General features: G+C 40.4%; 1 protein-coding gene and 1 pseudogene across 1 annotated transcript in view; both read right to left on the bottom strand.

Moving 5' to 3' along the window:
- Nucleotides 1–24336, bottom strand: part of LOC103259643 (histone-lysine N-methyltransferase SMYD3-like) — a 250483-nt gene that overhangs the window by 88649 nt on the left and 137498 nt on the right. The window lies entirely within an intron of this gene.
- On the bottom strand, nucleotides 10568–11600 carry LOC103259642 (annotated as a pseudogene).

Below are 24336 nucleotides of genomic sequence, written 5' to 3'. Positions count from 1 at the left end.
GCCTGAACGAAGCATATTTGTATACCTAACCCTTAACTGCACCCCACAATATCATAATAAAAAAATATTGATTATAAAAATAAATAAATAATTAATAAAAATAAACTGCCTTTATGAAACATAGGGTTAGAAATTAAAATTTCTCTAGGCCCAGGAACTAGCATGGAAGAAGCGGGCATGTGAGATCGTAAGTGCTGATTTTGAGAAATAAAGTTAATTCTGAGTTTGTCTACCAAAAGAAGGTATTAAACACAGAAGAAAGAAAAACAAAGAATGACTACACACTTCCCAAGAGAACAGCAGAGTACAGAATCAGCAGAGAATACAGTGCAACAAGAAATTTGAAAACACACACATACATCAACCCCAAAGCCAAAAGAAAACAAGCAAACAAAGAAAAAATTTTATGAGAACCTCATGACAGGGATAAACAATCACATTTCAATAATCAACCTGAATGTAAATGGACTAAATGCACCACTGAAAAGACACAGAATGGCAAACTGGATAAGAAACCATGACCCAACTATTTTCTGCATCTAGGAGACTCATCTCACTACAAGGGATGCATACAGACTCAAAGTTAAAGGATGAAAAAGGAGTTTCCAGGCAAATGGATCACAAAAGAAGGCAGGAGTTACGATCTTACTATCAGAGAAAACAACCTTTAAGCTATCAAAAGTTCGAAAAAGATATAAAAGGACACTACATAATGATAAAAGGTTCAATCCATCAACAAGAAATATACATCTTAAACATATATGCACCCAACACAGGAGCACCAGCATTTATAAAGCAACTACTAAGTAAACTAAAAAAAGATACTGACTCTAACACTATTATAGCAGGGAACTTGAATACCCCACTAACAGCTCTGGACAGATCATCAAGGCAAAAAATCAACAAGGAGACACAGAACCTAAACTTGACACTTGACCAAATAGACTTAATAGATACCTACAGATTATTCCACCAACGGTCACAGACTATACATTCTACTCATCACCACATGGAACGTACTCCAAGATCGATCACATCCTTGGCCATAAATCAAGCATAAACAAATTCCATAAGGCTGGAATCTTGCCATGTACATTCTCAGACCACAGTGGAATAAAAATAAACATCAACACAAACATTTCCCCAAAGCCCACAAAGACACGGACACTAAACAGCATGATACTGAACAACTACTGGGTCAACACTGAAATCAAAGCAGAAATTAAAAGATTCCTGGAAACAAATGAAAATGAAGAAACATCTTACCAAAACCTCTAGGATGCCATGAAAACAGTTCTAAGAGGGAAATTTATATCTCTATGAACACACATCAAGAAAATGGAAATATCACAAGTGGAGAGCCTAACAAATCACCTAAGGGAGCTGGAAAGAAAAGACCACCCAAACGCCAATTTTAGCAGAAGAATCCAAACCACCAAAATAAAAGCTCAAATACGGGACAGAGAAGACAAAAACATCATAGAAAACATCAACAGAACAAAAAGCTGGTTCTTTGAAAGAATTAACAAGATTGATGGACCCCTTGCCAGAATGACCAAGAAAAAGAGAGAAAAAGCCCAAATAAATACAATCAGCAATACAAACGATCAAATCACAACTAATCCCAAAGAAATACAAAAGATTATCAGAGATTACTACGTACACCTATACGGAAACAAACTTGCCAACCTAAATGAAATGGAGAACTTTCGACATCACACAACCTCCCCAGGTTGAAACTAGAAGATATTGAGACACCAAATAGACCAAAAACAACCCAGGAACTTGACTCTGTCATATGAAAACTATCTACCAAAAAAAGCCCTGGACTGGATGGCTTTCCAGTGGAAATCTGCAAAATGTACGAGGAGGAGCTGATACCAATCCAATTTGAAAGTATTCCAGGTAATTGAGAAAGATGGAATTCTCCCCAAATCATTTTGCAAAGTTAACATCACACTGATAGCCAAACCAGGTAAAGATTCAACAAAAAAAGAGAACTACAAGCCAATATCCCTGATGACCATAGATGCAAAAATCCTCAGTAAGATTCTAGCAAATTGGATCCAAAAACACATCTCAAAAATCATCCACCATCACCAAGTAGGCTTCATCCCAGGATGCAGGGCTGGTTCAACATTCAAAAGACCATAAATGTAATTAAATACATCAACAGATGTAAAAACAAGAACCACATGGTTATACCATTAGATGCAGAAAAAGTTTTTGATAAAATCCAGCATCCTTTCTTGATAAAAAACCCTCAAACACCTAGGTATATAAGGAACATACCTCAAAATAGTAAGTGCCATTAACGATAAACCCACAGCTAACATATTGCTAAATGGACAGAAACTGGAAACGTTTCCCCTGAAAACTGGAACAAGACATGGCTGCCCACTGTCACTGCTCTTGTTCCACATTGTGTTGGAAGTTCTAGTTAGGGCAATTAGACAAGAGAAGGAAATCGGGATTATCCAAATAGGAAAAGAGGAAGTCAAGTTATCCCTCTTTGCTGATGATATGGTCCTATACTATACCTTGAAAATCCAAGGGAATCTGTCAAAAACCTGCTTGCACTGATAAAGGACTTTGGCAAAGTCTCAGGGTACAAAATAAGTGTGCAAACGACAGTTGCATTCTTATACACCAACAACAAGCAGGTAGAGACCCAAATTAAAAGCACAATCCCATTCACAGTAGCCACAAAAAAAAAAAAAAAAAAGAAATACCTTTCCTAACTAGAGAAGTGAAAGACACTTACATTGAGAACTACAAAACACTGCTCAAGAAATCCAAGAAAACACAAAAAAATGGAAAAATATCCCATGTTCATGGTTAGGAAGTATCAACACTGCTAAGATGTCCATCCTACCCAAGGCAAACTACAGATTCAATGCAAGACCCATTAAGTTACCAGCATCATTCTTTTCAGCCCTGAATGACAATACAGAAATTCATATGGAAACATAAATGACCACGAATAGCCAAAACAATCCTTAGCAAAAGAAACAAAGCAGGAGGTATCACACTTCCAGACTTCAAACTTTACTATAAGTCTACAGTAATCAAAACAGCCTGGTATTGGTACAAGAACAGACACATAGACCAATGGAACAGGACAGAGATTACGGAAGCAAAGCCTCAATTCCTCAACAAACTCATCTTTGACAAAGTCTCTACCAACAACCACTGGAGAGAGGAGAACCTATTCAGTAAATGGTGCTGGGAAAACTGGGTCATCACATGCAGAAGATTGAAAGAGGACCCCTACCTATCACTATACACAAAAATTAACTCTAAATGGATCAAAGACCTAAACATAAAACCTCAAACTATAAGAATCTTAGAAAATGCAGGAGACACCCTTATGGAAATTGAAACTGGCAACCAATTCCTATTCAGAACGCTAAATGCCCATATCTTAAGAAATAAGTTAGACAAGTGGGACCTCATCAAACTGATGAGCTTCTGCAAAGCAAAAGAAACCATCAAGAGAGCAGGGAGACAGCCTACAGAATGGGCAAAAATATTTCCCAACTCTATATCTGACAAAGGCCTAACATCTAGGATCTTCAAGAAACTCAAATGCACTGAAAGGAAAAAAACAAACAGCCCCCTTAAAAAGTGGGCAAAAAACATGAATTGACACTTCTCAAATGAAGATATATGGGCAGACAACAGAAACGTGAAAAATGCTCAGCCTCATTCATCATCAGAGAAATGCAAATCAAAACCACATTGAGATACCACCTAATCCCAGTAAGAATGGCCATCATTAAAAAAACAAACAACAGATGCTGGTGAGGATGCAGAGAAAAAGGAATGCTTCTACACTGCTGGTGGGAATGCAAACTAGTGCAACCTCTCTGGAAGACAGTGTGGCGATTTCTGAAAGAACTAGAAATTGACCTACCATATGACCCAGCAATTCCCCTATTGGGAATATACCCAGAGGAAATCAAATCGTTCTACAAAAAAGATACCTGCACACGTATGTTTGTTGCAGTTCAATTCACAATAGCAAAAACATGGAACCAACCATTTTGCCCATCAAAGCTAGATTGGAAAAAAAATATGGTACATATACACAATGGAATATTATGCAGCCACAAAGAAAGACAAACATATGGACTTAGCAGCAACATGGATGGATTTAGAGTCGATCATATTCAGTGATCTATCACAGAAACAAAGAACAGAGTACCATATGTTCTCTCTCATAAGCGGACCTTGAACAATTATTAGAATACTGTAAGAAAGGGATTGGCAGTAGTGGGAAACTGTCAGGGGATAGGGGATGGAACTGGCAGTTGAGGGAAACTGCTAGGGGAGGGAGGGGCATACCTCATCAACAAGGGTACCTGCATAATCAACGTTTGTATACCTAACCCTGAATTGTGCCCCACATTTTTATAATAAAAAATATACATTAAAAAATGAACCAATTAAAAAAAAGAGTCTAGCATGAATAAAAATAAAATACCCATGCATAGAAACTTCACTGTGGACTTTCAGAACATCAAAGGGAAGAACAGAGCCTAAAAGTTTACAGAAAGATGAAATACATGATTGACAAAGAATCCAAAATCCAACTAGCATCAGAAACAACAAGTCTTAGAAGACAGTTTAATAGGCTTGAAATTTGTCATTGAAAATGATTTTGAATTGAGAATTTTATATTCTAATAATTCCCCATCAAGAACATGAGTACTACATCTCTATCTAATAGTGAGAAATCAAGAAATACTGCCTAAAGCTGATAGAACAAGAAATTTCAATACATTGTTTAAAGTTTCACAGGCCAGTAAAAGAACTATTATTTTCACAGAAAAAGAGAAATCGAGAAAAGAGTACAATATAAGCTAGATCTTTGCTTTTCATAGCTAGGAATAGATAACTTTAGTTGTAAGAAGCTGAAGTCTAAAAATAGTATATGAGGTGGGTCCCCCAAAAAACTAGAATTATCTTTTGGAGGATAGGCCCCTTGTAGTACAGGCTGTCCCCACTAGGTAAGAGTTCCAGGAATCCATCACCATCAGTGTACCAGCTAGTAGGGTGTCTGTGAGAAGCTGCAATTGGCTTCAGTGAATTTTTGTTTGTTTGTTTTTTGGAGATTCTTTCAATATGTTTGCCTATTTCATGATGGATTATTATTTTTATTTATTTATTTATTTATTTTTTGAGTTGGAGTCTTACTCTTTCACCCAGACTGGAGTGCAGTGGCCGCTCCCGGCCACCGCAGCCTCGACCTGCTGGGCTCTGGCGATCCTTCCGCCTCAGCCTTCCAAGTAGCTGGAACTACAGGCGCGCGCTACCACGCCCGGCTAATTTTTGATTTATTGTGGAGATGAGGTCTCGCCAAGTTGCCCAGGCGGGTCTCGAACCTGCGGGCTCAGGCAATTCACTCACCTCAGCCTCCCAAAGCGTGGGATTACAGGCTGAGTCACCGAGCCTGGCTCATGACGGATTATTTATGAGTGTACTTGCACTGAGTGTTCAGCAGTTTTTGACCATAAACAGCACGACCCTTGTGTCTCACCCTCCCAAGTAACTTTTTTTTTTTGTTTCCCCAGATGAAAAAAGTCCTCAAGGGGAAATATTTTGCTGATGCGGAAGAGGTGAAGCATAAAACAACAGAAGCACTAAAGAGCATCAAAATCGATGAGTTCAAAAACTGTTTTGAGCAGTGGAAAAAAGCATCTCAATAGGTGTATTGCATCAAATGAGAGTACTTTGAAGGTGACTGAAGTTTGAATATGTAAGAATAAATACACAATTTTTTATAAATGAACTCCAGGGTTTTTTTTTAGTCTCCTCACTTAGCAGTATAAAAGTAATTATTGGCAGTACTAAAAACAGAAATGGTTTAAAAAAAAAAAAATTTGCTGCTAAAAAGTAGGCCTGAAAGTGGGAGGTGGAGAAAGGGTAGAGACAGAAACTTGTTGCTGTTAATTTTTTAAATGAGATACAAGGTAAAAAAAATTATTTTAATTAATGGGACTTTAAATAGAGCCCAGAAGCACCCAAGAAAGCCCAGACCTTGACACCTGAGTAGCTATGTACTTTCAAAGTGCATTTACAAAACTCTTTCACACATCATTGGTTTCCAGGTATTTAAGTTTGGGAAATGCTCTCTTATTCTAAATGCAACTTTTTAGATATTCAAAAAATATATTAGTTTATTAAAAGCTCTGAGAAGTTCTTCAGAAAAGAAACAACTTTAACTTCATTTAAATGCAGATCAATTTGCAGAAAGATCAATGTGATTAACTATTAATTTGCAGATTTAGTAAACTTACCAACTGTCTCTCTTTTTTTCAAGTTTTAATACCTGCAGTGGAGATGCTTCCAAAGCTTTGATAGAAAAGTGCAAGTGGCAAAAGAATATTAAACAGCCAAAAAGTTAGTAGAGCGTAAGCTAATACTAATGGATAATTTTTTTTTTTTTTTTTTTACAAATGAGCTTGTCTAGACTGCCACTGGTTTCTTTTACATGCTTCTGATTATTTTTAATTTTGTTTAAAATTTCAAGTATTTTAAATTTTTTCCCCCTCAATTCCTCCAATGGCCTATGAGTCTTAATCATATATTTCTAGCAATTAAACATTTTAATTAAATATAAATTCAAAAGCATCCCAAAGATATCAGGATTTTAAATTGATTTGCACTGAATTTAAAGTAAAAGTAGATAGAAATACAAAATTGAGGCTAATTTGTTGTTTTTTTTTTTTTTGAGTTGGAGTCTCACTCTGTCGCCCAGACTGGAGTGCAGTGGCACGCTCCTGGTCACCGCAGCCTCGACCTGCTGGGCTCCAGCAATACTTCAGCCTCAGCCTTCTGAGCAGCTGGAACTACAGGCGCACGCTACCACGCCTGGCTAATTTTTTAAAAATTTTTTATTGTAGAGATGAGGTCTTGCCAAGTTGCCCAGGCGGGTCTCGAACTCGCAGGCTCAGGAAATCCACTCACCTCAGCCTCCCAAAGCACGGGATTACAGGCTGAGCCACCGAGCCTGGCTAAGGCTAATTCTTAATTAGCCTTAAGAATTAAATAGCTATTTAAGAATTGATGAAACATTAAAATTTTTTAAAGAAAGAAAATAACATTTTAAAATCACACAGAAGAAATAAAATATAGTTTACACACTGTCACATATGAAATGCCAAATCTCTAGGTAGAAAAATTGTATTTCATATAGGAGTTCTTCAAATAATGCTGAACTGTTTTGCCAGGCTTCCAGGATTTTTTTTTTTTTCCTGACATCTCAGGAAGAAAGCATCTCAATATTAGTTAACACAGTCATGTGCCACATAATGACACTTTGGACAACAACAGACTGCACATACGACAATGGCAATCCCATTTTAATTTAGATTAAAATTGAGCTGTCCTATACACCCTGTTGTACAATTTTAAATTTTATTCCATATTTTTACTCTATGCTTAGATACACAAATACTTATCAAAATTGTGTTACAACTTGCCTAAATTGTTCAGCACAAAAACATAATATACAGGTTTGTAGCCTAGGAGCAATAAGCTTATATAACCTAGGTGGGTGATAAGGTATACCATCTAGGTTTGTGTAAGTATACTCTATGATGTTCCCACAACAACAAAATTACCTGACAATGTATTTCTTGTAACCCTATCATTAAGCAACACATGACTACATTCAGAAAATCATTTTTCATTAATCAGCAATTCAGATCAAACATTTCTGACAAAGCTACTAAATAACCATTGTTAAATGTGGCATACCTGGAAAATAGGTTCTTCGAGAAATTTGGTGTATGGTGAACTGGCTTTTGGTGAATTGGCTTTCAATAATTGATTTTCAACAAATTGACCAAAAGCCATTTTTTTTCAGGGTTCAGTAAAAACTTTTAATTACACATCAAACATTTCACACAGTGCAACAGTGACTATTCATTGTTAATATTCACAAGAGTCCATTTTATCAAATGTTAAGAGGCTGCATTTTCATCTCCCTGTTCCTCAATATTCCAGTCAGGTCTCCTGTTTTGCCTAGTCTCTCATAAGTTTCTCCTAGTTTTTGTTACCAACCAATACATCAAAAATTCCAGCTGCTTTGGCCTCCAGTTTGGGGAAAAACCAAAGCCCTCTGTCCCATCTGCACCAAGGTATGTTTTAATCAAATGCAATCCCAGTCATTAAACTATTAGATGGGAAAGTATGGGCCAGGGGCCCCTTTGTTTATACATACATCCTTTAAAACTCTGGGGGTGGGTGGGGAGGTGGGGGCAAGGGGAGGGAGAGAGAGGGAGAAAGGGAGGGAAGAAGGGGGTGGGAGGGTAATAGAGAGAAGGAGAGAGAGGGAGGGAGAGGGAGGGAGGAAAGACTGTGAAATACTGTACAAGATAGAAAAACAGCAGAACAGAAGGATAGCAGTCTCCAAGAGAAAAAGACATGGGAGGGAGGATACTACCTCCTGTCTGCGATACTTTACCCACTTTGCCATAGTGAGAAAGGACAGAAGAGAAGACTCTAGGGAGAGGAAGGAATGAAACTGAGAAAACCAACCTCCAAAGGTCTCACTAGGATGAGCTTGAAGAGATGGGGGGCGGTCCTTACTTCCATTATATTGGTGGTTCTTAGGGTAAAGAGGCGAGTGAGTGGCAGGAAGATTCAGAATGATCTTTGGGCCCAACCTTTTGTGGATAGAAACTAGAGGACTCTCTAGACCAAATGTGTGAAGGAACAAACAAAAATAAGTATAAAGATAAGTAAAAGTGGGAAAAACTCTCAAAGATTGAAAGTACAGAAATACAGTTTTCAGATGGTATTCTGGGCAGGGTAGAAGAATGTGTGACAGCCATAAGAAATATCAAGGCTTCAGGTAGCTAGCACCTTTCAAATCGGCACCATGGCCTTTTCCAGGAGGTGGGACCAATAAGGTTTAGAAGATGATCCAGGCCAAATGTCTCAGGCAGAAAAGCAACATAGGCTAGAGGAGAGGGTAGGCAGGGGTAGGGAAGATGAGGCAGGGAAGAAGGAGCACTCATCTCCTAGCTCCAAGGAGAGCTTAACCAATAATCTTGGCAGTATCAGGCTGGTAAATGCAGTGGTCTTGATGTTGGGTGATTTCCTGGATTGCTCTTTATTCTCTTGCCAGCATCCCTCCATAAGATGACTTCACATCCAGGTGGAAGAAAAACACAAACAGTTCCACATCTTACATGTTCCCATTGTGAAACAATACCCATTGCTTGAGTCTGAGTGACTGAAGTCATGTGTGTCATGGCTGCCTAGGCTGAGAACCTCGTGTCCTAGGCTTGGCTCACCTGGTCTGAAGAGACGTGCTGGGGAGCACACACCCTCTTGTCACCTTCCACAACACCTACTTTCTCAACCTGGCATTTCAGGGTAGTGCTCCAAGTCCAGGATGCCCCAGACAGCCTGATCCACTTAGAACTGTGCCTACCACGATAGTCCTTCTGGGCCAAAGGAAACCAACAGCTTTTATTATCCTAGGGCTACTGGGACTAAAGGGACACTGAGTTGGGTTTGGTGGCTCAGCCTGTAATCCCAGCACTCTGGCAGGATTGCCTGAGTGAGTGGATTGCCTGAGTCTGCGGGTTCAAGACCCGCCTGGGCAACTTGGCGAGACCTCATCTCTACAATAAATTAAAAATTAGCCAGGCATGATAGTGCACGCCTGTAGTTCTAGCTACTTGGAAGGCTGAGGTGGAAGGATCGCCAGAGCCCAGCAGGTCGAGGCTGTGGTGGCCAGGAGCATGCCACTGCACTCCAGTCTGAGCGACAGAATGAGACTCCAACTCAAAAAAAAAAAAAAAAATTAAAATAAATAAATAAATATATATATATATATAAAGGGACACTGAAGGTATGGGGAACTGGAGTTGAAAAAAAAAAAAGCTACATTTTTGTACCTGTCTGAGGAAAGGGTGGGCTCTGACAGCAGGATTGGCACTTTAACAAAACTAATAGCCTGGTTCACAGATATAAAAAATACACACACAAAATAAAGTACCAACATTTCTCCCCAGTCCAATAACTCCCCCAAAGTGAGGACAAGTGCTCTGGAGAACCAGAGGTTTTGCTGCTCCCACTCCCTGTATAAAAGTGCCTGACACCTTCACCCCAGGTGGCAAGGAAAAGCAGATTAGTCTGGTGGACAGCTCAGTCCTACAATAAAAATAAGCAAGTCTGAGAGATGAAGAAGGAAAGGGTTGATGGCAGTTGCTTGAGTCTGGACTGAAGCCCAAGAGGAAGAACCAGTAGTAGTCACCGAGCCCTATGTACAGCTCTTCTCAAGATCTCAGGGACACCAAAGGTGGGGGGAGGCCAGAAGAAGGGTTAGCAGGGCAGAGGTAGGGTCCTCAGGTCAGTATTGAGTACAGGGCCAGAATGAGAGAGCCCAGCTCAACAAGAGAACTAAAAATAGTGAGGGTAAGGAACAAGGCATGGAGCCTCTTCAGCAAAGTCTCTGTTCAAAGTCTCTGTCCCACCCAGATAGGCCATTTGGCCCGGGGCAGGGCTAGGTAAGTAGTAGGTGCATTTGGAGAGAGTGCTATCCTCCCTACTCTGCCTCTGACCCAGAATCGTGTGGGAAACAGAAGGCTTCTCTCCCTATCACTGGTTGCCAGTGTCTTGAGTCTACCAGTTCAGGTCAGAGTCTGGGTTTCTTGAGGCTCTCATAATCCATCACAATGACAATGGTAGAAAGTGTGGCTGAGATTATTCTGGTTGAGAGGCCCTTCATGAGGCCCCACTGCCCTTCTTCTGCCATTTGTCTGAAGGTCAGGATGATGGAGTTCTTGCTCTCAACCTGCATATAGGTTCAGATGACATCCACGGGATTGGTGAGGAGGCAGTGGCTACAGCCAGGTCCCCAAGACTGCTTGAAAAGACATCTGAAGGCACTCCCTAGGATTCAGGTAGGAGAGCTGCTCTGTGTAAAGTGATAGAAGAGCCACCAGGTAGCACTGTTTGGGATATGGGTAAGCAGTAAAGCCATGTAGCCTCAATAGAAGCCTCGAAGCCCATCAGCCCATCATCAGGATCTGTCTGATGATGTCCTTGGTTTGGCCAATGTCAACTTTGTCCCTCTGGGTTCCCCACACCAGGAAGTGGCCCGTTTTCTCACCCTTGCACTGCATCATCAGGTGCTGGGAGACTACATCAGTAGACCCTGTGATACTCTGGGCCACCAGGGAGGTTGAGCCACCAGCCACCAATGATTTGACTCTGTTGCTCTAGTTTTAGCCAGCTACAAACTTCCAGGTAAGCTCAAAAGTGTTGACATAGCACTGGTCAGAGATGAGGGTGGAGGTGCTGACCAGGAACCTCTGGTAAAGGTCAGTTACAACATCTCCTTGCAGGATCTTAATGAAGGCATCAAATGTTCCATGATGGAGGTTCTTGACCTTCTGAACCTGCAACCAGGTGCAGGTTAGGGTGAACGGGTAGACACCAACATGGATCATCACTGCTACTGCCACACCAAACTTGCGGAACTTCTTGTTCAGGTATTCCCACTAGATAAGTGGGATATTGCATTTGTCCTCCACTGTGCCTGAAAACCTTCTCAGACTCCGTAAGTTCCACTGCATCTGAGGCGAACTCCAAGCTCGGACCTCTAGGCTGTAGCCCCCAGTCTATCCTTCATTGCCAGTGACTGCAGGCCTCCAGTCACATCTTCCTCTATCTTGACTTGGCTTCTGGTACTGCTAGAACTGGAAATTCTGAAGCCATTATTTTGAACCTAGCTTTTCCCAAACTAATTTGACCAGGATCCACACTTCATTTCAAGACAATGAAACAATCATCTCCACAAAATATACTTTAGAAACTACTACCCAAGAGGAATAGAGCCAGATGCCTGTACTGCAGGCCCTGGGGAACAGCAAACTTTGATGATATTAAAAACAGAAACTGATCATAGGGGAACTAATGAAAAAAGATACTTAAATTTTATACCCAGTTGTCATATGTATATAAATCTGCAGACTTTATATTCTATTCATCCAGCTCTACCACTGTCCACATTTTGTTATTAATTTTAAAAATAAAAACATTATATTTTCAGAGAAAAGTCATGGGTAGGAATGAAGCATTTTCTTTCCTTCTCTCTCATTTTCTTTGGGTCTGAGAGGCCCATTAAGCAGAATGTCTCCTTGTCTTAATACTCTCCTGCTGTTGTGAGAACTGCCAGAAGAGGGTTGATAGGGAAGAAAGCAATATTTAGGGCAGGAATTCCCCACTTACAAGCCCACTGGGGTAAACAGGATTTGGATGAGTAAAGTCGGCCTGGTGGGGGAGTGGTGGAGACTTTAGCAAACTGACAGAGCATACGCCAGGTTTAAGAAAGCAGCTGCTACCCAGCACAGCCATTGCTGCTTTGGGGGTGAGGATTCACTATCCTGGTCTTCTGATTCCCCTGGCAAAGATTGAAATCCTGATTTTTTTAAAATATAAAATCTCTTTCTAGAAGTTGACTATTTTGATTTTTAAAAATCACCTTGCTGCTAATTAGATATGTATGTTTCATATACATGAATGCACGTGCGTATATATACATATACACATAAGTAAAACAAAGTGACATCACTTGTATTATCTTATTCCACTACTTACTAAGTTATAGAAAAATTAATGCTTTGATAAGTTATACTTTTTCCTCAGGATGTTCTCTTAGAACAAGGAAGAGGAAAGAAAGGGTATGTACCATCCATAACTTCACGATACTAAAGACTACTGAGAATTTGAGCTGTGTTGCTTTTTTTTTTTTAATTTTATATGCGATTGAGACTGAAAAAGTTTTAGAGGGTTTAGAAACTGAGAACCTCACAGCTAGAAGGGACATTAAAGATCATTTGGACAACATTCTCATTCAATAAAGGATTTTTTTTTTTTGAGTTGGAGTCTACTCTGTTAACCAGGCTGAAGTGCTCACAACCACTGCAGCCTCAACCTGCTGGACTCAGGTGATCCTTCTGCCTCAGCCTTCCAAGTAGCCAGAATTACAGGCATGTGCTACCCCACCCAGCTAATTTTTTTATTTTATTGTAGAGACAAGGTCTCACCAAATTGCCCAGGCTGGTCTCGAATCCCTGAGCTCAGGCAATCTTCTTACATCGGCCTCCCAAAGTTCTGGGATTACAGACTTGAGCCACGGCACCTGGCAAGGAATTATTTTTATAAAGTTCCAAATCACCTCGCTATTGTGTAAACATTTCCAAAGACGGGAAATTCAACATTCTTCAAATGTTCTACTACTGGGTACCTGAATTGTTGTAGACTATTTTTCTAATACCCTAGCATGAAATGGGTCCTCTCCTAATTCCAAGTCATAGGTCTCTAGTTCCTCCTCCTCTAGCCATGAGGAAGACTTTACTTTCTTCTTACAAGACAGCCCTTTAAATGTTTGAAAATGTATAGCAAGTTTCCCTTTCCTTTACTGTTCTTTTTTTACCTTGGGATGAACTATATCAAGGTCTCATCAACCACTTTTCATAATATTCCTATAAAATTCTTATCCTGGTCATCTTTGGCTAGAAACTCTTCAGACAATGTGATGGATGCATGTACCCAATCCCTTGTGTTAACGCTATACTTAAAATAATGTAGTCTAAGGTTTTATTAGCGCTCTTGCACAGCACTCTTCTCCCTGGATTCCCTAGATGTATTAGTTAGGATTTTTTTTTTTTTTACACTGTATAAACCAATAAATCCAATTCAAACTGGCCAACTAAAACAAAAAAACAAACATTATCAGCCTAAGTGCTGATGTAACTCAACAGCACATGTGTAAACTTGGTTTCAGGTAATGTTTAAACAACCTGACCAGAATCTGGGTTTTCTCTTTCCATTTCTCACCTCTCCTTCCTTGGTTTTTTTCTCCATCCTCTCTCTTTGTGGTCCCAAGAAACCTAACAGCCTACAGCTCTTGGAGCCACATGCTTCCTCAATCATGAGCAATAGTAAAGGAGAAATTTTCCATGTTTCAAATAAAAGTCCAAGAATGGAGCATCACTGGCTCTAATTAGTCTAGCATGGGTCATGTGATCAGGAAAATGTGATCTTTTTAAAGCTTAATCCAATCATAGACGGTCTCTGTGGTCTATTACATTCAAACTGTGTGGCTAGGATATTTGAGATTCTTTTTAAAAAGAAAACAGAGAAATTAATGCTAATGAGACAAAAAATAATAATCTACTACAAAATACTAGAAAAGTTTTTCTAGCCTACTACTGAATGTTTATTTCAATATGCAGATTTTCCATGTATTCCTGCTCATCTAATTGGTATTTACTAAATATTTCTAATTAAGGAGTTAATTTTGAAATTTGGTTCAGTCTTCCAAAGTATTAGCTGTTCTTCTCTGCTTTGAATCCTCTACATATTTGATATGCATAACTTCTATATATGCTTTTTATTAAGTTCTTGATTAAAATATTGACTTAGAACCAAAAGAATGGAGCTTGGAGGAATATATACCTTTACATATTTCCCCCAAAAGGTCTATCAATCTGTTAGAGATTATGGTTTAAAACCAGCTGTTTAAAAAGTATAAATAAACCTCACTATTTTTCCATCTATAGAAAATGTACCAGGAGACACCGCTTTCCTAAAATTAAGGTACACTCCTTCCATAGCATTTCCAAAATGAATGCAGTCTTCTGGCTATATTCCTTAATACCTACAGGTTAAATAAGTAATACACACTAGGGCTAGAGACCTATCAGAGAGTGTGCCACATACTGCCATCAGGTACACCATGTCCTCATACAACTTCTCTGTCTTCAGGTCAAGTTTCATCTGCCTCCTGATCTATCTTTTCCTCTTGCAGCTAACAGACATCCTCCCAAGCAGCCAGCTTGTGCTCTGGTCTAAGGTCCTGCTGCTCCCTTTAAAATTCTAGAAACCTGCTCTTACAAAACTTCATTCCTAATGCAGGCTTCATTTCTAAGCAGAGCTGCTGTTTCTTTCTTTCTTATAGTCTTTTTTATCTATCTCCTCTTAGATTCTCTTCACCACCTTCAAATCTTTTTCTATTTGAAATTTTTCTAGACTATTTCTCTGAGTGGAGTAGGACAGTGAACATCTGCTCTCCTGGTTTGTCTGTGTCCACACACCATCCAAGCTTTTGAAGAACTTCTGTCTCATTCCAAACCTGTCATTGGTGGGGCTGCCAGCACCTCATCTCCCTTGGTCTAACTAGGGGTGAGCATAAGACCCAAAAAGGACAGAAGTCTATCTAAAATAGATACTTTTAAAACTTGAAGCTGGAGGTAACAGAGTTTTTTCTTTTGTTACAAAACTAGAAGAACATAGATGGGGTGGAGGGAGAACCTTCTGGAGGCCATTTGCCCTACCATGCTGTGAGGAAGATTGTGTGGGAAAAAAATGAGGACAGCATAGAGGAATGAGCTGGGCAGAGATAAACAAACCCAGGGAAGGAGGGAGGGAAAGAAAAAGAGCAAGAGTGCCAGACATCAACCTGATAGCCCGGACTGCTTCCCTGAGTTCTACCACACCAGATCTGTACCTGGCTGTACAGTTGTGTGGGAAGCAAACTCCCTCCTGTGTGCAGGTACCTGAGTTAGATTTATGTCACTGGCAATAAAAAGAAAATCTTGATAGATTCATGTGGAAGGAATCCCTTCCACTACAACCCTAGATAATATAGTAACAGTCTAGACCTTTATAAAAAAGCAAATCTGGGTTCAGTCCAACTCAAATGCTTTTTTAAAACTTATAGCCAGCCTTTGGGAGGCTGAGGTGAGTGGATTGCTTGAGCCCGCAGGTTCGAGACCTGCCTGGGCAGCGAGACCGCATCTCTACAATAAATAAAAAAATTAGCCGGGCATGGTAGCGCGCGCCTGTAGTTCCGGCTACTCGGAAGGCTGAGGCAGAAGGATTGCCGGAGCCCAGCAGGCCGAGGCTGCGGTGGCCGGGAGCGGCCACTGCACTCCAGTCTGGGTGACAGAGTGAGACTCCAACTCAAAACAAAAAAAAACCTTATAGCCAAATAAAATAGATGGCCCCAAGGCCTGAGTTTGAGCCTTGGCTCTGCCACGGAGTGGGCAAATCATGTAAGTCTCAGCCCCAGACTCCTGCTGTAGAGGATGAGACAGGCTAACTTCCTCCTCATCCTGGCTGTGAGGATTAGAAGGACAAAGTAAGTCGCTGGGTCCACAGTAGGCTCTTAATAAATAACAGCAATTACTTTTCAGTTTAGGAGAGTTGAAAGATAGAGAAGAGTTCTTAGAGTCCTTTCACCTATGCCTCTAGAAAGATGGTGCTAACAAATAGCTGGCAGATGCTTTTATGATTGTTGAAACCGATTTATCTTTCATTGGGAGGACATTACGGTGATATTTCCCATTACAAGTTAGAGCAGATTTGCTCCTCTTTAATACTGAAGGGCAGTGTTAGTATGATTGGTGTTCTTTGTGCCACAGGAGCAATTACCAGCATCCGCTTACACTTTGTAGAGCGGGGTGCTGTCTCCACTCCCCCTCGCTGCTCCCAGAGCCCCTGCCCTCCCCCTGTTCAGGAGCCACAGTCAACTACACTCCAGTTTCCTAGCACTCAGCTGGGCCACTTCCCTTGAATATATCTAACAATAGAAATATTATACATTTTTCCATTTAGTATCTCTCACAACTCAAGAGCTTTATACTAACTAGCCCAGAGTTATTATCCTTGCTCAAAATAACTTATCAGTCTCAAAAATTGGACACTGTAATTTAGGGAGCCATTTCACCCCATTTTTCATTTCTTTCAAGGACTTCTTACTCTTTATTACGAAAGCTATCACCATTTGCTATAAGTGATCAAATTTATGAAGTTTGACATATTAGTTTTATTTGTGCAATTTAATTGAAGGTCCATTCATCCATCCTAAGAGAATTTCTGAAAATTCAGTATGAACTTCAATCAAAACACACAAATAAATAGCATGGAAGTGTGCCGATCAAATTTTTTAAAAATCACAGAATGTGTACTTTATATAAAATTAAAATGGGTTTTAAATCTTTTTGAGTCTTTGAACGTTATATCCATCATTTCCCATTTCTCAGACCTGCCTGATTTTCTGTTGGCTCCCTGCAGGGGAAATGGAATTTTTTTTTTTCCTACTTTCTCTTCCAAGAGGTAAGAAAAGGAAAAGAGATAGCAGCTTGGTAGCTGCAGGGGCAGCCAAGCAAGAGATTGATTCAACAGGAGAAATTCAATGCATCCCAAAAGATTCCCTAGGATTTGATATCCTGCTGCTTAGGGTACAATTTTCTGTCAGAAAAGTCAAAGTGCTCCATGATGGCTTGTGAATGTTAAAAAAAAAAAAAAAAGTGAACCACAACAGAAAATGTTTTTATTCTGGAAATGCTTTTATAAATAGAAAGACTAAATACAATTTCTCAGAGCACATATGTTACTCATATATATACTGGTGACCACAAAAAAGTAAGTGCTTCCCTGTGCAGGTGACCTAGCCCCATGAGTGAAGTGTGGCATCTATCTTGCTCCACAAGGAGGTGTTCATACTGGGAGTCAGGCAAATGCAACAGAGAAAAAGATTTTTCTGTGTCCTGGCCTGGCTTGGTGGCTCAAGAGCTAGGCCATGTTGGGAATAAATGGGGGTGTCCCTGGCTGTGGATTTTAGGGTAAAGGAAAACTAATATCCTCGCCCCAGGTAGGGATGTGCGGCAAAGGAGATAATGAGCAGAAAGTACATGAGCCAGAATGCAATACTTCCAAGGAGGACAGGCCAGATAGAAAAACAACTCAATGCTAAAAACAGATCCTTGAAGCAGCACCAAAAGCATCAGCGTTCAGGAAAAGGAAGGCTTTTATGAACCATGAGCATCTGTGGACTAGGTAAAAGCTAAAAGCTAGGAACTTCTGCTTTCCTTAAAAAATGCTAGAAAAGAGGCACAGGGCTGGCGTCCTTTCAGGTTGGAAAAGAACTTTCAATGGGAGGTTATCTGAACAAGTGAAGGCAGATTCTAGTGGCTCTGCTCCTGGTCTATACTCTTCCTAGTGGTCTAAGTGCTAGATTAAAATAAAGGTTTGAAGACTTCCAATTACTTTGAAGGGGCTCAGGGGGGCAGATCCTCCAACTTCCAGCAGAGGTCAGTAATGTGTATTGACCAAAAGTTGAGTCAGATTGCATCAACACTTAGGTGATTTTCCTAGAAACCCATGTTGACCAGTGTACTTCTTACGAGACCTTGGACCCCTGTTGGCCCCTATACTTTCTAGAAGATAAATTAATATATATTTGGAGGGTATTTTAACAGTGCCTTAAAAAAAAAAGGCAGGCAGCCACTGGTATTTGAGTGGTGGTGGTAGCCCATAGAGAACTAACACATTTATTTGTCAAACGAGATAGAAGTGATGCAGATAGTAGGGGGGTGGGGGGTGGGGTTCTATTTAGAGTTTTTACACCAACAGGGACAGTAACATTTCTGTACAAGGGTAACTATATCCTATGGACATGTTGCAGGCAGAAGGGGTGCCTCTAGGCAAAGGTTCAAGTTTAATGGAAGGAGGTAACAATTCAGATCATTAATCCTGATTTGAAATTAAGAGCTCTGCTATTCACTATCTGATGACAACAAAGAAAAGGCATGTGTTTCCTAGATCCTGGTCAACCTGGGGGCTCAAGACCCAGGGAAGATTATGAAAATGAATGGGGGTTGATGCCTAACTGTGGGGCTTGTGGGCAAAGAGGAATTAGTATCCTTGCCCGAGGTAAGGATGGAAGGCAAGGGAGATGTTGAAATGGAAAATGCAAGTGGTGTCATATTGTCACAGATCACCCTAGCCACATGTCCAGTCACCTAACTTCATGCTACAGGCTTTGTCTACATCACCCCACATGGCCCTGGGCCTCTCAGAAATGCTATTACACATGTGTACAATTTTTGTTGATACTCAACTGCCAGGTCAGTTGTAGATGAGTCTAAAGAACCCGAAAGTGTTTTAGGCAGATGATCTCTCAGGGCAGAAACTCTAATTTTTACACACTATTTTGTAACAAAGGTAGCTGAGAGTTTAAGGATTTGATTTAAAGGTCATACCAAAATAGTTGCATAAACAAAGCTGTGTCAAAGGATTACAACCTCCTATCAGTGTCCCTTGGAATGCTGGCCTCTGGGAGAAGGCTCTTCTGGTGGCCAACTAGCACCTACCAGATTGGTCATGAGCAGAGTCTCCAGGTTTACCCCAGTCACTTCTAGAGGCCTGAGCACGCTAGCACTGGCTGTTGGGTACCCTTGGAAGCTCAAGTGGAAGCCCTGAGAGCAAGAAATTATTTTTTCTAGTCAGAAAGTTGACTCCCATTAGGTCTGATGTCATGAAAAATAAATGCAAAGGAGGTAATTCTTGGGACCAGTATTCTCCAGGAATGGACAATCAAGGAGCAATGGCCAGGCTGTATGTAGCCAGGGTTATGGGCTAAATTATGCCCCTCCAAAATTCATATGTTGAATTACCTCAGAATGTGACTATCCTTGAAGATAGGGTCTTAACAGAGGCAATTCGTTTAAAAGGAGGCTATTAGGGTGGGCCCTGATACAATCTGACTGGTGTCCTTTTAAGAGGAGGAAATTTGGACACTGAGATACCAGAGATGCATGTGCTCAGAGGGACGACCACGTGAGGACACAGTGGGAAGGTGGCCATCTGCAAGGTTAGGAGAGATGCTGCAGAAGAAACCAAACCTATGGCATCTTGAACTTCCAGCCTCCAGAACTGTGAGAAAATAAGCCACCCAGATCGTGGTCATACTTTGAAGGGGCTCAGGGGGCAGATTCTCCAACTTCCAGCAGAGGTCAGTAATGTATATGGCCCAAACGTTGAGTCAGAGTGCATCAACACCCAGGTGATTTCCCTAGAACCCCATGTTGACCAGTGTACTATAGTAATTCAAGCAAACAAACACAGCCAGGTTGGTCCGAGAGTGCCAAAGTATAGATAAATGGGAATTTTCGTTCCAAGAATGCTATAGGAAAGGCTTCAGGAAACCAGAGACACCAACTCCTCTATAAAAGGCTTTAAGGTAGTAGAGAGATGAATAAAATTTTGAAAATTTTGAAAATCAATCCATGAACCCCTAGAGATGTAAGGGCTTGACCCACTGAAGGGACACCTACTCTAGCACTGCTAAAACCTTCATCACTGGCCAGTCTGATTTGGCCCAAGAATTTCTCCTCAGGTTCTCAAAAGCCTGGTTTTCTGAAGAGGCTCAAAGGTGCCACTCAACTGGCTGTTGAGGACTAAGCTCCACCAGATCTAGACTATATTTTGTCTGTTTTGTTTATCACTGTTTGTTTACCACAGTGCATACAGTAGATGTTCACAAATATTTTTGTTGAAAAAAAATAAAGAAGTGCCTGAACTGGGAGTCTTAATTAATCATTATCCATGAGCCTATGCATCCAAGCAATAAGCTGTTCATCAAGTTTTCAGGATAGGTAGGCATTTGGTAGTCCAAATGATACCTCACTCTGTCTCCTACTTGCTAAGGCCTATCTAAAATGCCATAGTGTACTTCTTGGACACAGATAAAGCTAAGATTCCTACAGATGTCAGATTTTTTAAAGACCCACACACCTGCTAGCACTGATGCACAAGCAGACACAGACTTGGGCAGGAGGACAAATGCATAGTGGGGCTTATAACAGGATAGTGGAAAGGACAAGCCGCTTAACTTTCTCATCTGAAAAGAAAGTGGCTGTGGACTATACCTAGTACTTCTGGCATGGGAGGATTTGGTAGAGAAAATTCTGGCAGAGTGAATCCAGAGTGAAGAAGAGGGTGGAGTCCTCGAAAAGATGGTCAAGTAGTGGTCCTCCAGTAGCCAGGAGCAACAAACACCATGGAGCCGTGTGGCCAGGAGATGACAGAAGGCACAGACTTTATACATGTTTTGCCAAATACTGCATGTTGGAAGCGATACATGGGTCACCTTCCACCACCCCAGTAGAGGCTATACACACAACAGCAAAGTCAAATCATTTTGTTTTATCCTTAAGTCAGGTGGGAAATAGGCAAGTTGGACTAAAGTTTGGTATGGAAGTTGCCAGATCACCTACATGTCTGCTGTCAACCAGAGCTGTCAGAATGCGCAACACTTGTGCAAATGCCAGAGATGGCAACGATGGGCAGAAGAACTGCTACATTCAAGAGAGTGCGTAGGCCCATGGCAACCTGCCTCCTCTTTTTCAGAAGGGCTAGAGGGCCAGAGCCTTGTGCCAGTTCCAAGCACAGACGGTCCTTGATTTCCCCTCCAGAACTAAGACCATGAAGTTGGGTCATTCTCAAGCAAATAGTGAAGTCAGGGCTGCAACCACTCAGTACAGCTGGGCAACTAATGCCTTTAGTAATATCTACAGGGGGCATCTTAAGCAAGGTGGTTAGGGCTATAGGAAATCAATGTACTTTAGAGAAGTAGGTCGCTGAAGGAGAGATTTGTATTTCTCTGCATCCTCAAGAAAAGCGCAGCCAGAGAAATTGGTTCTAATGCGCTCCCTTACTCTCCTACCTAAAGTCTCATCTTGGTCCCAGGTTATCTATACCTATAAAACACAATTAGGCACAAGCTCAGGTTAGCTCAAATATAAGTAATAAACATTTATGCAACTGAATTGTAGTCACTATTGTTACCATCTCTTTCTTCTTTTCCTTCTCCTTTTTCTTCCCTCACCTCCCTCTTTTCTCTCTCTCCTCCTTCACCTTCTTCTTCACTGTCGGCTTTCATTTTATTTCTAGATTCTGAACTAAGAGTCCTTCAGAATTAAATTAAAAGAGCTTATGTTTAAAAGGTTAAATTAAAAATGCTTGGGTCTTGATGGACCTTTCCCCATTGCTGTGCTGGTGGAAACTGCCCCAGTGTGTAGACAAGGGGCTATACCTAAGAAGTAATCCTCACAGAAATGACAGCAAACAGGATGTGTCCCTGATTAGATATGCCAGATAACTCAGTATTTCATACATATACACACATGAAGAGTTCAAAATGTTATATAAAGGTTCTGCCACCAAAGATACTTTAATTGAAAACTACAGTGTGGAAAAAAATGATTAAGTGGCTTAAGGATTACTGTCCACATCAATAAGCAGAGAAGAAAACATTCATTCATTTATTGGATGAAATAATTCTGTAAACCTCATTATAGATGAGAAGTGGCAAACAACATAAGTGAAAAGAATGCTGGATGAAATTCAGATGCTCATTTCCTCTTCTGGATGCAGAACTGGCTCCAATTTATTCTCTGGGTCCTGCTTTGTGGGCATGGCTTAGGAAAGTTCTAAACTAGTTCTAAACAGCTGAGGCCTTGCCTGTCCTCTAGGAATGAACTGAAGGACCAAGACACTGACACAAGCACCCCCAGAGAGCACCTAACATCTGTGCAACATGGAGTGATGAGGGAAGGCAATGGCAGGTCTAGGCAAGCATGGGGTAGATGACTGCACCGATCACTTGCCCAGACCCCTCACAATTAATGTGCACTCGGCAAGTTCTGCTGGCTCCTGTACTAGAATATCACACTGATTGACAAAAACCCACAAAAGAGCAATTGTAGTTCTTTGGAAGAAAAGCTGGCTTGGAAACAGTAGTGGAAGGTATTGCTGTGAGGAAACCTTACAGTTTATCAACTTGTCTGCCAAAGCTTTTGAGGGCAAAGTTAGAAAATTACTGGCAAAATGAAAACTGATGTAGCTGCTGTGTAATTACTGGCAATCTCTGAGTTATAAATACCTGACTTGTAAATATAACAAGTACCCAAACTCAGCAGCATTTTACTTCTGCTCTTCCCACCTACCCCTATTCTTTCTGACAACAAAAGTACAGAAAACACTTTTCTCAGCTTTCTTCTCCTTGATGGGGATTTCATACCCTCTCTTCCCTCTTTCTCTGATTATGACTCGCTTGTCTCTTCACCATTCTTGTTCTTCTAACTCTTCTCCAGGTAACTCACAAAATTGTCATTCCCACCACCATAAAAATACTATTTATGGACAATAAAATCAATATCAACAAATCTCACCCTATAATGCAGGCTTTGACCAAGGAATAGATTAAGGCCCTTATGTAGTTTAAAATGAGTTCAGATCAGATATAATCAAAATCAATGTCATCCTTTCTCATATTTTCTTGAGGAAAGAATGACATTGGGGGGCACTATATGATGACAGCTATTCAAATTTAAAATGAACATAACTTTTGGTGTAGCAAGTTAACGTTTAGGAATGTATCATATGGATTTACTCTATGATTCAGACATATCAGTACACTAAGATACAAACATATTGATAATAATCATAGTATTGTTTAACATAGTAAACAAAGATGGAAAAAAAAGACAATGATCTAAAAATTATATATTCATGAAATGAATACTATGTATCTGTTAAAAGGAATAAGCTGATATTCAGAAGCTGATCTAGACAGATGTCTCTACTCTGCTGTAAAGTGAAAAAAGCAAGTTACAGAACATGTCCTCTAAGGAGAATCCATGGCTTCTCTCTATTTTTATTCCCACTCCTCCCCATACCACCTCAGCAGTCATATTTAAACAGATCAGTTAGGACTAAATTTTTCTCCAAGAAAGACGAGAAAAAGAGAAGCAGAAAGGAAGGAAAGAGGAAGAAACAGAAGAGCCCATGTGAACAGTTGTGAGGGGAAGAGAGTTCAGCGTGAGGGTATGAGAATACTAAGAAAACAGAGTAAGAAGAATGGGAAAAATTTAAGGAAATAATCTGTGTATTATAAATGAAACCCATGTTCATGGTTTTTTGAGACACTCTGGCAAATGATGGGATCACTGATTTACATATACTCTCTCTGACACCATGCTAAGATTGAGTCATGTGGGGCACTGGAATATATTCAAACTGGCCACTCTCACACAGTTTTTAGCAAAGAAACTTCTAGATATGATTATCTTTAGGGAGTCGGACAAGAGTTTGGAAGAGGAGGCTGATTTTTTATTCCTGTCCTCTTAAAAATGTCCTTTCCTAGAAGTATATAATGTTCTCACAACAAAAATTAACTTAATAGAACATGTGTGAATATACTGAAAGTCTCCTTCAAAGCCTGAAAAAACCTCCATAGCCTTATCATTCATAGAAATACCCGATCATAAGGACTATCCTATATTCCTTATTATTCTCTGGTTCCCACAGAAAAATCAAGTTTAATTAGTATTCAACATAGTAGAAAATGTTAAAATAACGTGTTCAATTTTGGTTTTGTTTTGTTATTTCTCTCCTTTTTAAAAAATGTAGAAGCCGGGCTTGGTGGCTCAGCCTGTAATCCCGCGCCTTTGGGAGGCT

This window comes from Carlito syrichta, unplaced genomic scaffold (genome assembly GCF_000164805.1).
Source record: "Carlito syrichta isolate Samal-C Ts95f unplaced genomic scaffold, Tarsius_syrichta-2.0.1 Scaffold302938, whole genome shotgun sequence".
NCBI classification, from domain to species: Eukaryota; Metazoa; Chordata; class Mammalia; order Primates; family Tarsiidae; genus Carlito; species Carlito syrichta.
This window is presented reverse-complemented; position numbering and strand designations above follow the sequence as displayed.